The following is a 13,768-nucleotide window of genomic DNA, read 5'->3' as shown; positions in this document are numbered from 1 at the left end:
CACAAGCCAGTGAGGCCAGACCCCCTGCCCCACCCCTCAGCAACATACATCAGAGGGTGCTTCTGTGATCTATTTAAACTGTACTTAACTGGATCCTGTGCACTTCGTTTAGTGGCCAACAGGGGGAGTAAAGTTGTATTCAAACAGTATTGTTAGATTTCGAGTTAGTGAAGCCTTTACCTGCAGAAGTCCAAAGTGTGGATTGAGCCTGTCTGTCTCCTAGGAGATTGTAAACAGGAGAAGCAGCTTCCAATTCCCTGGCCAGCAAACCTTGTGGCAGTGTCTCCTCCAGCAGGTCCTGTGCCATTCCCACAACTCTTAATAGGATGGCTGTGGCAGGAGAGGCTAGAAGGTGAATCCACTAGGTTCACAGTAGATTTTCTCTTCTACAGCCAGCCCATAGACTGGTGACCTTGGACTCTAAACAGTGGGTTACAGTGTAAAAACGTATGGAATATTTTACATTTTGTAAGTCTCAAAAAGTTTCAGAGAATACACTCTTGCTTCAAGCTACACCATTGTGTTCAGTAAAAGTGCTGATGCTATTCTCGCTTACATTCCATTTGAATACCTTAAATTGGCAGGTTTTTTTCTCAAAAGAATACTGCAATTTTAGCCCCTACATAATGGAAATCACAAAAGTCTGCTATATGTCTTGCTTTTTCCGCCGAGTCTACTGGTTGCCATCGACCTCTGCTAATGGAATATTCACACTGCCTTTCTTCTGAAAGTCTTACATAAGGGGAAAGGTGCAAGTTGTCTGAGCTCCTGCACGGTTATAAAAAAAACAATGGAATTTCCTCACTTATCCTATGAAGAATACTGAGGATCATCTCATTTCTTGAAAAAGGATTATCAGGCACATGCAGCAACATTTTTTGCGCGCGCAAACGGTGCGATTCGCAAAAACCGGCCGTTTGCGCCCACAAAAAGGGCTTTTGCGATGTATCAAGGTGTAAGGCACTCGCAATCTAAGAAATCGCAATTTATAGCGATTTTTGAAATTGCTATTGCATTTAAGGAATCGCACTTTGCAATTCCTTAAATGTAATGCATGTACCTCCTAGAAATAGCAAATTCTCTATTAGGGGACGCAAAATACAGAGAAATTACTCTGGTCTTTATTTTGCAAAAACCTTGAAGAATGCACTAAAGTGCATTTTTCAAGGTTTCAGGTTACACACACACATGCCCTTGGGGCATGTGTGTGCACAACATGGGTGTACATCCCAATTTCAGGGGTGCAACAGGGGGTGATTTTGACACGTTTGTACCCTAGAAATTGCGAATGCAATTTCCTCTTTATTCCTATGGGCCTTTAGGCGCATAGGAATGTATAGGAAGCTATTCCTTAATTGCGACTCGTAATTTGCAAATCGCAACTAAGGGATGTTTAGGAAACGCTATTTTAATAGCGATTCTTACATGCATAGGCATTTGAGAGTCCTTAATTGCGATTCATTAATAATCAAAATTAAGGGCTCGCAAAAGCTTTCCTTGATGCATGTGCCTGTATATGCTTAGAACGTTCCCTCAAAAAATTCAGTAGATTCTCACACTCAACACTCTACTATGTTTAACTCCGAGTGACAATGTGGTGCAAAATTCTTGTTTCAAGGAATGCATACAATGTTGATACACACAATCAAACTTCACAAAGTCTCCACGACAACTGCACATGTGCTTTGAATGTTTAATCAATTTTAGAGCTGAATAGTCTTTCCTAGTTTTGGAAAACTGATGGTACTGATCCAATATGGCGAGGCAAGGTAGAAGGCTTTTAGACTTATGAGAACAACAGCTCACAATAGTTTCAATCAGAGAAACCTTTATCAGGTATTATTGACTTTTCCTCAGGGAAAGTATGAGCTAACTACCTCTTTTGAATGCACTACTATCCTACAATGTCCTTTCAGACACTCACTATATGTTTGATTAAAAAACTGAAGACATCATGCCCAGCATAAATTAACTTTGCTTTACAGAGGAATCTTCCAACATCTCTAATTCAACCAGTTGATGTAATCTCCTTGAATCAATAACTTATCGTAGCATACCAAAGACACTGTTCCATTACGCCCACCGACCTACTCTGACTTGATAAATTATAAGCCAGATAAAGTCTGTGATTGGATTAATCATTAAATCATGCCTTTTAACTAACCAGAAATATATGTGTGTGTTTCTAGCAGTAGACATAGGCCTGGTTCACAGAAAATGGTTAAATGTACGACTTCAAGGCTTATGTTTATGGTTTTCACAGATTTAGATATTTCAGGGATGTGCATAGTGTATACAACCAAATCTAAAAATAGATGTAGGTATATGTCAGTTTCCTTTAACCCTACTCTTCAGCTTGTCCTCAAGCAGACTGTTGGAAGGTATAGAGTTAGGGCAAATATGCATTTCCATAATGCCCCTATTCTTTTTTCCTCGACATACAAAACATCTTGAGGAGTCCCTACTAGTGGTGCAGCAGGTACAGTGGCACCAGGGCGCAGAACTCTGAGGGGCCTATTGAACCCTGACACTTGCTGCATTTTACTACCCCAACTGCAGTCAAAGGGGCAATTTTTCTTGCTTGCACCAGGGCCCAGGGCATACTTGCTACGCGAATGCTTTCCAAGTGGAAACAAATCTCTTTCCACCACCTACATTTATGGGAGTGTCCGCTGCACTATCCCACCATGTTTGCGACCTTGTGCCAATGTTAATTTGGAATTAAAGTATGGTGTGCAGTTAGGATGGGAAAGACCATTAGGAACGCCTGGGTATAGCCACACACCTATGACTGTACAGGTGTTCACAACACTCCCGTTGACGAAGGACCTTAACCATCTTTTCACTCTATAAAAACCTTGTGACTGCAGACAGTCTGGCTACCTGAAACATTTCTCCCAGCTGTAAGTGCCATTTTAGATGGTAAATATCTGTGAATGAGGAGCCGCCATTTGCAGGCAAAGATGACAGTTTTTTCTGCCTTAGTGCAGGTGCTATTTGAAATATGAATTAGCCCAAAGTCAATTGTTTCTTCTTGGAGTGAATGTGAAACACAGAGTAAAGGCCGAAACAGTCATATTGGGAAATAGTTCATTTTATTGTATTTTTGAAACCAAATGCAGCCTCCCATGTGCACATTACTGGAAACAGTCAGTTACATGTGACAATATGGAAAGTGAATATGTCGTCTGACATAAATATTGTATTCCAAACAAAGTTTTAAAAAAAATTGTGCATGGGGTGTATATTTTCTGTTATTAACTCCAACAGAGCGATATTTTGGTAGATAGTATTTAGGACACTATATTTTTGTCAGACAATAATTAGGCCATGATCATCTGGTACTATTTCAATAAGTGCAAGCGTGACAGATGCAGCCGAGGTTAGGACACTTTTTTAATGTACGTCGAATGCCAGAAATATTGAGAGTGGCAGGTGCCTTTGTCGATTAGGACACATAATATGCTGAAGCCTGAGATCCTTACATGTCCACAGCAAGGACACCGAATACCACTCTCTGCCTTAAGGAAGGGGCATGAGATGAGGCAAGATCACCCAGTGTAGGAGAGCATGGTGAGAGACAGGCTCCCCCAGAAGAACGGTCCCAGGATGCTTGTTTCCGGTCCAGGGAAGACATGGCTTGGCAGTTCGGGCTGGACTGTTACCATGAGCCACAGGGTCAGACTGATTTGCATATGGCCATGTCTGAACTGGGGAGGCGGAGTGAGCTAAAGAATGATGATGGATTAAACCCAGATCAGTTGACTGGGGGTGAGTGCGTGCAATGTTCAACACTCTGTCCATCATCTCCTTTGGTTTTGCTTTGTTCCCTCAGAAGTACAGCTACACATTTAATAGAGGGTACCAAAAATACAGATTAGAACGACAGTAGCGGCCGTTAGTATTGCGAAGTGGTTGGGCGGGGTAGGGGGATAGAGATTACATACGAAAAAAGTATTATAAATATATAAAATCGAACTTACTTGCTCTGACGGCCGCTGCCTTGCTCCCGATCATCTCCTCCTGGACGTCCAGGAACTGCAGCACACTGCGCAGGCTCCCAAATGCCAATCTCAGCGCTGCTCTCATGCTGGGATTGGTCTGCGTGCCTTTGTTCGATGCTTGGACTTGGAATTGGGACCTTGCGTTGGTTCTCCACCTGGTTGTATAACGGTAAACATCGTTTACCACAAAGTTTTTTCAACGCGGTACCTTTAGCACGCATCCCTTACAACGCAAGTCGTTACCACGACTTGCGCTGGAGGGCGCTAAAGGATTAAAAATAGTAAATTTACTATCCCAACACCTTCCCTAGGGTCCACGGGGACTGGTGTTAGAATAGTAAATTATACTATTCGAAATCCGCACCCCCAACGCAAGTCGTGGTAACGACTTGCGTTGTAAGGGATGCGTGGTAAAGGGATGCGTTGTGACGTACGCGTTGTACCGTCATACATCCCTGTAAAACACACCCAGGTGGAGAAATGCTGAGGGCGCATGACGGTTTGGCTGGCCCCAGAGGGTTGTTCAAACCGTCCTGCGCACTTATCAGTGCCCACCACTCCCCCCTCCTCCCTGGTGCTGCAGCGTCACTATGGATGTCCCCGCCCCTCCCTCGGCTCAGCTGGCTGGAAGCCTGCAGGACGAAAAATAAAGTAATAATAAAAATGTTTTATAATCATTTTATTTTTGTTTGCTTCTGCGCGCTTTCAGCAGGGGGGCCAGCGTTCCTCCACCATAAAGGAGGAGCCGCCCCTGCCTGTAAATACTTGTCTCTGCTACTTCAGTAACCACATACAAAACGACTCCAAAAAAGTTATGTCATTCCTGGCCGTTAGTTTGTCTTTGCCTTGTGGTGTCCTCCTGTTAAGTGATAGGAGGCTTTACTAAGGGTCATTACGTGACACGGCGGCCATCTTTCAACAGGAGGATATTTTCAGTTTGTTATTCAGGTGTCTGACTTTAGCTTGACTCAGATGTCCCAAGCACAGCTTTTTTCTTTGGGCACCACTGTTCTTTTAAGTTTGGCTCCCAGTACTTGATGAAGCAATGGGTAATGCTGGTCTTCGGAAAAGGAAAAAACACGCAGTTTTACAGAAAGTATTCCCTGTTAATTAATTTCGGGGTGTTTAGAGCCTGTGAGTGAACAGCGACAGCTTGGGGTGGCGGTTGAGGCCAAGACGAGCTGTGTTCTTTACGGATTACATCTTTGGGGACAAAATGCTCAAACCAGGAGTACTTGATGCCAATTTAGAGTTCCCAAATAAAACAGTTAACGCTTCATGGATTAATAATAACGTCTGGTAAATGAGTACAATCTTTATTTTCTTCACACTTTTCAAATTCGCTGCTTAACAGAAACGTTATTCGTTCTCCGGAGAAACATGGGAGCGTGTGCGGTACCGGGGCCGACCCCATTTATTTTATTATTGCTCACTGGCTATTATTTTTTCTACCCACATCCTCTGGGGCCCTTGGAGAGGTGGCGTCCCTAGTGAGGCAGAGTGCAGCAGAGTGCTGCGCAGCTGAAATTTACAGCTGTGGTAAAACGCGCAGTTACTGTACTTGACATCAGCAGCAGTGCCCAGCAGTGCATGACTCACGGACAGAGTATGCGCCCCCCCCCCCCCCCACACACACACACACCCTTAGCGGAGAGATGGAACGGTCAAAGTCACCAGAAGGCGCCAAACTCAATTCGAAAAAGAAATGTTTTTTTCCAAGATTCATCCTAATTGGTGAACATCTGCAACTGCCACAACGTTAAATCACTGGAACCGCCGCTCAGTAACTCCACGGAGTTTCCCTCCTTATAATGTAATAGAAAGCCTGTTGTTCCACTCCTTTCTGTTGTCTTTTAGTCTGGTACAGTGCTTAAAATTGAAATATAAAATTTAAGGTACTCAGGGCCTGATTCACAAAAGTAAACTTAAACTTTTGTGTAAGATTACGATAGTTTGCTTTTCACAGCTGTTAAGAGTACTTGTTTGCTCCTGAGAAGTGCAGGTACTCCCCCAATAATGTACTGCCCTTTCTTGGAACCTTTGTCCCTCTGTGACACTCGTTTCCCCCCGTTTTTTGTGACATTTTCTGTCCTTTCTTGGGACCTTCCTGCCTCTGTGCCACTCGTTTCCCCCCGTTTTTGTGACCTTTTCTGCCCTTTCTTGTGACCTTTGTGCCTCTTTGCCACTCGTTTCCCCACGTTTTTTGTGACCTTTCTGCCTTCTTGTGAGCTTTCTGCCTCTGTGCCACTCGTTTCCCTGCGTTTTTTGTTACCTTTCTGCCCTTTCTTGGGACCTTTCTGCCTCCTGTGCCACTCGTTTCCCTCTGATTTTTTGTGACCTTTCTGCCCTTCTTGTGAGCTTTCTGCCTCTGTGCCACTTGTTTCCCCACGTTTTTTGTGACCTTTCTGCCCTTTCTTGGGACCTTTCTGCCTCCTGTGCCACTCGTTTTCCCTCGTTTTATTGTGACCTTTCTGCGCTTTTTTGTGACCTTTGACCCTGCTCGCAGGCAGGTCGCCCCCACGCCGCTGCTCGTCACCTGGTTCCTGCCTCCCTGCTGCCTCCTTGTTTCCTGGGTTTTCCCTCCCCTCTGCCTTGTGCTTTAGTTCCCCCTACCCCCCCCGCGCCGCTCCCGATCTGGCTCTTTCCCGCAGCTGCTTCCCTGCGGCCCGCCCCCCCCCCAGCACACTCATTCACCTCCCCTCTCCCGCCTCCCAGCTGCTCCTCCCTCCCAAGCCACCTCATATGCAGGTCGAGAAGCGGAGGACACCTGGGATTGGCTTGAGGGTTGGAGATCAGCAGAAACACGACAACGTTCCTCCCCATTGCCGGTCCCTAGTTCCGAAGAGTGACAAACTTTGGCTGTCCCTCTGGAGTGACCACGGACTTATTTCAGGTGCAATTGTATGTGGGAGGGGAATGTGCAGCATGGAACTGGGGTGGTCTTTGGCGCGGGGTTGCATTGCAGAGCAGTACAGTGTTCTTAGTGAACTACTTGACTCTGTCAATAACTAATGGCCTTAGTCCTTATTCATGGCGGTTGGTTTGGGTCCGAGGGAATTGGGTTCCGAGGGTGGGGAGGCTCCAAACACTGTGGAAGTAATGGTTCTAGTATACTGAGGAGCCGCTAGAGTCACCTGACATGTAGCACACCTATGGTGTTGACTTGGGGGGGGATTGCAAGATTTCTGATGGGCGGTGTTCCTGGTATGTCTAAGCTGAGTAGCACTTCCCAATATATAGTCTTGTTGTTTTGGGGTATACAGGCACTCTGCATAGTGGGGGGTGGGCAGTTCTAAGTCCATGTTGCAGGGAGGCAGGGAGGGGGGTAGGATGTAATAGTTTTGGGTATTTTGTTTGCAGAATTGTTTGTGTTTTGTCACCTTATTTTAGCAGTCTTTTCTCAGTGGCCTACTTTCATGACAACAACGGTGGGGGTAGTTCTTGGATACAATATGTAGGGGTTGTGGGACCTTCAGTCTCTTCTATGTCAATTTGGTCAATAGCTATGTGGTGTTCTCATTCAGGGGGGACTTATGTATGGATGCTACCGTCATCCAGGTTGTGAGGGGTTTGTTGGCTCCAACTTAATTTCCAATATGAGTGAGGTTGCTCAAGTGGGTCCGCCATCCAGTCGCCTTAAGCTCCTTTCCTGAAATATTAATGGTTTGGGTGATCGGATTAAGCGGGTGTTGTATTGCATTATCTGAAACGTCAATCCCCTGACCTGGTGTTGCTTCAAGAGACCCATATTCAAGGCAACACTTATTGTGCGCTCAACAGGTGGGGGAATAACCTTGTTGCCCATGCTGGATATACGCGGGGCTCCAGAGGGGTCTGTATACTGGTCCGCCGTACCCTTACTCCCCGAATCCAACACATTGTACGTGACCCACTGGGCCGATCTGTTTCCGTTTCCGGGATCTGGGAGGGGAGATTACTTAACGTTAGGTTCTTGTACATTCCCCCAAGGCTCCATTCCACCACACTGAGTGACATGGGTATGCATCTGCTGGGTTTGCCTGATGGGGACATGCTTTTGGGAGGCGACTGTAACGCAGCGTTGGATTGATCACTGGACTGTATGCCTCCTCGTTTGACTGAAGCAGCTGGAAAGAGTTTGTCTGAATTCCTGAGGGCCCTTGGGATTATTGACTTCTGGCGAGTTTGTAACCGACTGACAAAAAGTACACTTTTCACTTGGGTGTGCATGGGAGCTTATCCTGTATTCATTACTTTTTCTGGAAGGCAGAGCAGCTTCCCCTGTTCTCTGCACTGTCCTACCTGCCCGAGGTATTTCGGACCATTCTCCACTTGTCGCCTACTATGGCGTATTCCCGTCATTAACCATCGAGATATGGTCCTCAACCCATGGTATCTCAAAATCCCTGAAATTCACTCTAAACTGACAGAGGTCACCAAGCAGTACTTTGTTGAGAATAGTGGGTTGGTGCAGTCAGATGTGGTACTATAGGAGGCACATAAAACTGTGGTTTGTGGGTGCAAGGTAACGGCCATAGCAGATCATAAGAAAGAAAAGTGCGCCAACTGGAGAATATTGAGTTTGAGATTGCGGACCTTGAGCGCGACTTAGCAGTGGGGAGGTCCTTGAAGACCTCGCACAAATTGGCGATCAAGCAAAAGGAATAGAGACATATCGAGCGAAGCGGCAAAGGCGTACTTTAGGGCCTCCCAGTATAGGATCTATGACATCAGCGGTAAAGTGAGCAAGGTGCTGGCCTGGCTTGATAAAAGAGAACTAGCGAATAGGTGGGTGGCGAGAATTGTTGACGACGATGAGACCCTGTGTCACGACTGAGTTGGTATTGCAAACGCCTTCGCTACTTACTACAGCCGGCTATATTCTCTAGTGGCTACCTCCACTCAGGAGGAGGCGGCGAAACTGTTAGCGATGTTGCCACTGCCGAGCTTGGACCTGCAGGAGATAGCAGATCTTGATGGAGTGATCACTGTGGTGGAGAAAATCTCTAAGGCCATTTCCTCTTTACAATCGGGCAAGGCAATGGGACCCAGCAGGTTCCCGATCGAATTATACAAAGCAGTAAATTCACAAATTGCCCCTTTCCTCCTACGTATGTATAATGAGAGTGTGAGCGAGGGCGTTCTTCCAGCCACGCAGCGTTTGGGCATATAGTGGTTATCCATAAGCAAGGACAGCCCCCTGAGCGCTGCTCTTCCTATTGACCTATTTCATTATTCGACCCGGAGGTAAAGATTTTGCCAAATATCCTAGCTCGTCGTATTCCTCCAATTTTGAAAAGCTGATTCATCCGGATCAAAACGGCTTCATGCCAACCAAAAATCCGGCACTTAACCTACATCGCCTGTTCGGGGTGATGGGGCGGAACACCACAATACAGGAGGATGCAGTTTTTATGTCCTTGGATGCCAAGAAGGCTTTTGACATGATCGAGTGGCCCTTTCTCTAAGCGGCCCTCAAGAGATATGGCTTTGGAAGTCAGTTTATATCTTGGGTGCAACTTCTATAATCTGCACCACTGGCGCAAGTCGCCGTGAATGGGGGTAAGTAGGTGGCTTTTGAGTTGGGGCGATGTACGAGACAGAGGTGTCCTTTGTCCCCCTTGCTCTTTGCCCTCACGCTTGAACCTCTTGCGATATGGCTTAGAGGTGATCCTGCTATTCAAGTTCTTAATTGTGCACCGGATTGGAGAGTTAGGATGCAACGGAATATAGGATATAGGATTGTTGTGAGTGTCTGAGTCCCCTCCTGAGGCGGAAGCCAGGAGGCTGTGTTATTTTGTGCTGTATTGATTTTACTTGCTTTTAAATTCCAAAATAACTGCAAAAATCGTCGTTTTTCTTACTTATTCGTAACGCTTTCTAAAACAGCTTGATCTAAGAAGCTTGACTCGCTGACTCCGTTCCCCCTCGTTCCCGCTGCCCTGGGCCACTCCCAGCCGAGTATTGACGCTGTGGAGTTGGTCCCGGGCACAGAATTGCGGCGGCCATCTTGTGTGTGGGTGGGTTTCAGCGCGCTCTAGTTGCGCATAAAAGGGGTCCCTATTGGCCAGGTGCTCGATTGTTGTGAGTGTCTGAGTCCCCTCCTGAGGCGGAAGCCGGGAGGCTGTGTTATTTTGTGCTGTATTGATTTTACTTGCTTTTAAATTCCAAAATAACTGCAAAAATCGGAGTTTTTCTTACTTATTCGTAACGCTTTTTAAAACAGCTTGATCTAGGAAGCTTGACTCGCTGACTCCGCTCCCCCTCTTTCCTGCTGCCCTGGGCCACTCCCAGCCGAGTATTGACGCTGTGGAGTTGGTCCCGGGCACAGAATTGCGGCGGCCATCTTGTGTGTGGGTGGGTTTCAGCGCGCTCTAGTTGCGCATAAAAGGGGTCCCTATTGGCCAGGCGCTCGATTGTTGTGAGTGTCTGAATCCCCTCCTGAGGCGGAAGCCGGGAGGCTGTGTTATTTTGTACTGTATTGATTTTACTTGCTTTTAAATTCCAAAATAACTGCAAAAATCTGCGTTTTTCTCACTTATTCGTAACGCTTTCTAAAACAGCTTGATTTAAGAAGCTTGACTCGCTGACTCCGTTCCCCCTCTTTCCCGCTGCCCTGGGCCACTCCCAGCCGAGTATTGACGCTGTGGAGTTGGTCCCGGGCACAGAATTGCGGCGACCATCTTGTGTGTGGGTGGGTTTCAGCGCGCTCTAGTTGCGCATAAAAGGGGATGTCCACCCCTCCGCGCAGCGGACTCGCTTTGCGGGCGCGCCTGATCCGCGCCGGAGTCGTGCCAGAGTCCTGCCCGTCTGCGCCCGTCCGCGGCCGAACGAGCCCAGGGGCCAGGGCTGCTGTCACCTCTGTTACTTATTCTCCCTCTGCCCTGAGAAATCTACAACCCAAACACTGTACCTTATCCCCTGCCTGTCTGGATCGCATCTCGTCCCTGGGCATCGCGCGTACACCTTCCTCCCCACACCCCATCGCCCAGCCTCCAGCATGCTCGGATAATAAAGATTTGCGCATACGTGTCTTATATTTGAACACACGTTCTTTGTTAAAACATCATGTTGACCTTTTCATCTTACTCACCGACGAAAGGCCTGATATTCTTCTAATCACTGAAACATGGCTAACTGATGACTCCCTCCCCGATATTCTGGCAGCCCTACCCCCTGATTACTATATGCTTAACATCAATCATCCCCCCGACCGTGCTGGTGGGGGGGTGGCAGCTGTCATACGGAAGGAGCTCAAATTCATCTCTACATCTTCCCTCACCCTTGTTGATATAGACAACCTTATCATCAGTCTCGAAACAGTAGAGGGAGCTCTCACTCTCATTGTCCTCTATCGTCCCCCGTCTTCCATGCCTCTGTTTCCTGCCACCTTTAGCGAACAATTAGCCAATCTGATCACCTCATCTGCCCGACTCGCTATCTTTGGCGATTTTAACTATTGGTACAACGATAGCGATGCCGGCCCCCACGCTGCAGAGCTGTTCAAAGTCCTCTCTAATTTCAACATGAGTCGACTCGTCTCCTCTCCCACTCATATCAGGGGTCACATATTAGATCACATGTGGACCTATAACCTCACGCTCTCCTGTCCTGTGGTCACCCCCTGTATTTGGTCGGACCATCACCTAATCGACACGGTGATCACAGTCAGGGGACCTGTCAAAGCTCCTACCGTAGCAGGTGGGGTCGCTCGCAAATGGGGCACCCTCGATTCGCAAGGTTTTCTGTCTTCCCTGGCTGACACTCAACCTCCATTGCGCAGTAACGCGACTGTCCAGGTTTTGGAAGACGACTTTTCCAGCTGGATCACAAAGGCTAGTGATCTCTACGCCCCTCTCTCCAGATTTCCCCGTTCTCGCCACAGCAAATCTCACAGGTGGTTCAATACCTCCCTGAAATCCCAGCAGCTCAAACTGCGTCAGCTGGAACGCAGGTGGAGGCGTTTCTACTCACCGCTCGATAGAGAAGCATACGTCGAGGCACGCAAAACATACAAAAGCTCAATCATAGCAGCGAAATCCTCATACTTCTCCGAAAGAATTTTCCGTTGCCCCCAACAAGTCTAAGGAAATATTTAGAATCATGGGTGAGCTGACGTCTGACGCCAGAACCCTCCCTTCCCAGATCCCCACCCAACAATCCTGCGATGCTTTAAACAGCTTTTTCACTGAAAAGATCATTAAGATCAAGAACACTATCCCCCCTGCCCCTCCTGCTGCCTTATCTGCCGCCTCCCTTGGAAACCCATGCTCACTTTCACACTTTCCCCTCCTTGATCCTCCCTCCCTCGCCAAACTTGCCTCTCGAGTCAAATCCGGCTCCCCTAATGATTGCTGTCCTCCTTCCGTCTTCAGGGACATCTGCCTGGCTCTGCCGAACTGTATGTTTCCACTATTAAACACCTCCCTTGAGGCCGGCACGGTCCCTAACTCCTTTAAGGAGGCTGCTTTGGTACCATTGCTGAAAAAACCCGGTGCTGATCCGGAGGACCTTGCCAACTATCGGCCTATTTCTCTCCTGCCTTATCTTTCCAAAATCTTGGAGGCACATATCACCAGCTGCCTCTCTCAGTTCGTCGAGTGCTCCGGCTACCTCGAGCCTAACCAAGCCGGCTTCAGACCTGCCCACTCTACCGAGGCTGTGATCTTAGCGGTCATGGACTCTCTCAGGAGCAATGCCGACAAAGGGTCTCCCCAGGCTCTGGTCCTACTAGATCTGTCGGCAGCGTTCGACACGGTGGACCATAACATCCTTCTCCATCGTGTCGAGCAAGCCGGCATCCGGGGCCTGGATCAAATCTTTCTTGACAGGTAGAACACAGGCTGTTCACCTGGGTCCTTTCACAGCTACGAGGGAACCATTCATCTGTGGAGTGCCTCAGGGTTCCTCTCTGTCTCCTCTGCTTTTTAATCTGTATCTTCGCCCGCTCATCCATTCTTTGAAGAGTTGGGACATTACCGTCTTCAATTACGCAGACGACCTGCAAATCATCTTCCCTCTTAATACTCCTAACGCAGCTCTCGATTGTCAGGCAGTCATGCTACATATCCAGCAATGGATGAACCTCAATCAGCTCAAGCTGAACCCAGGGAAGACAGAGCTAATTCTTCCGGGCAACAGTTCCACCTACTGGGGTTCACAGTTCTGGCCTGCAGAGTTGGGATCCCCGCCCACCCCGGCTAAGTCGGTAAAGAGGCTGGGGATCATCATAGACACAGAGCTCTCCCTCAAGCCTCAGGTTGGTGCAGTCGCATCATCCTGCATGTTTCAGCTTCGGAGAATTAGGAAAGTTTCCCACCTCCTCTCGCCTGAGGCCCTGATAAAAGTCCTGATTGCCCTAGTGCTCTCTCGCCTGGATTTTTCCAACTCCTTGTATCATGGCCTACCGAAATATCTGCTTCACAGGCTGCAAGTTGTGCAGAACCAGGCGGCCAGACTGGCCTACAAAATCCCGAAGTGGCAGTCCGCAAAACCACTGCTCTGCAAACTCCACTGATTGCCGGTTGAACAGAGAGCCGCATTTAAGATCGGCTGCCTGACCTACAAAGCTGAGACTGGTACCTCTCCCGCTTTTCTCAGATCCCTAGTGACTCCTTACTGTCCGGCACGTAACTTACGGTCCTCTCATCGTCAACTCCTGACTGCTTTTCCAATCAAACTAAAAAAATACGGTGGCTGCAGATTTGCTCATCTGGCTCCAAAACTATGGAACCAGTTACTGTTACCACTTAAATCTTCCAATTCACTGCTGGAATTCAGAAAAC

Source organism: Lissotriton vulgaris, chromosome 6, assembly GCF_964263255.1.
Source record: "Lissotriton vulgaris chromosome 6, aLisVul1.2, whole genome shotgun sequence".
Lineage (NCBI taxonomy): Eukaryota > Metazoa > Chordata > Amphibia > Caudata > Salamandridae > Lissotriton > Lissotriton vulgaris.
This window is presented reverse-complemented; position numbering follows the sequence as displayed.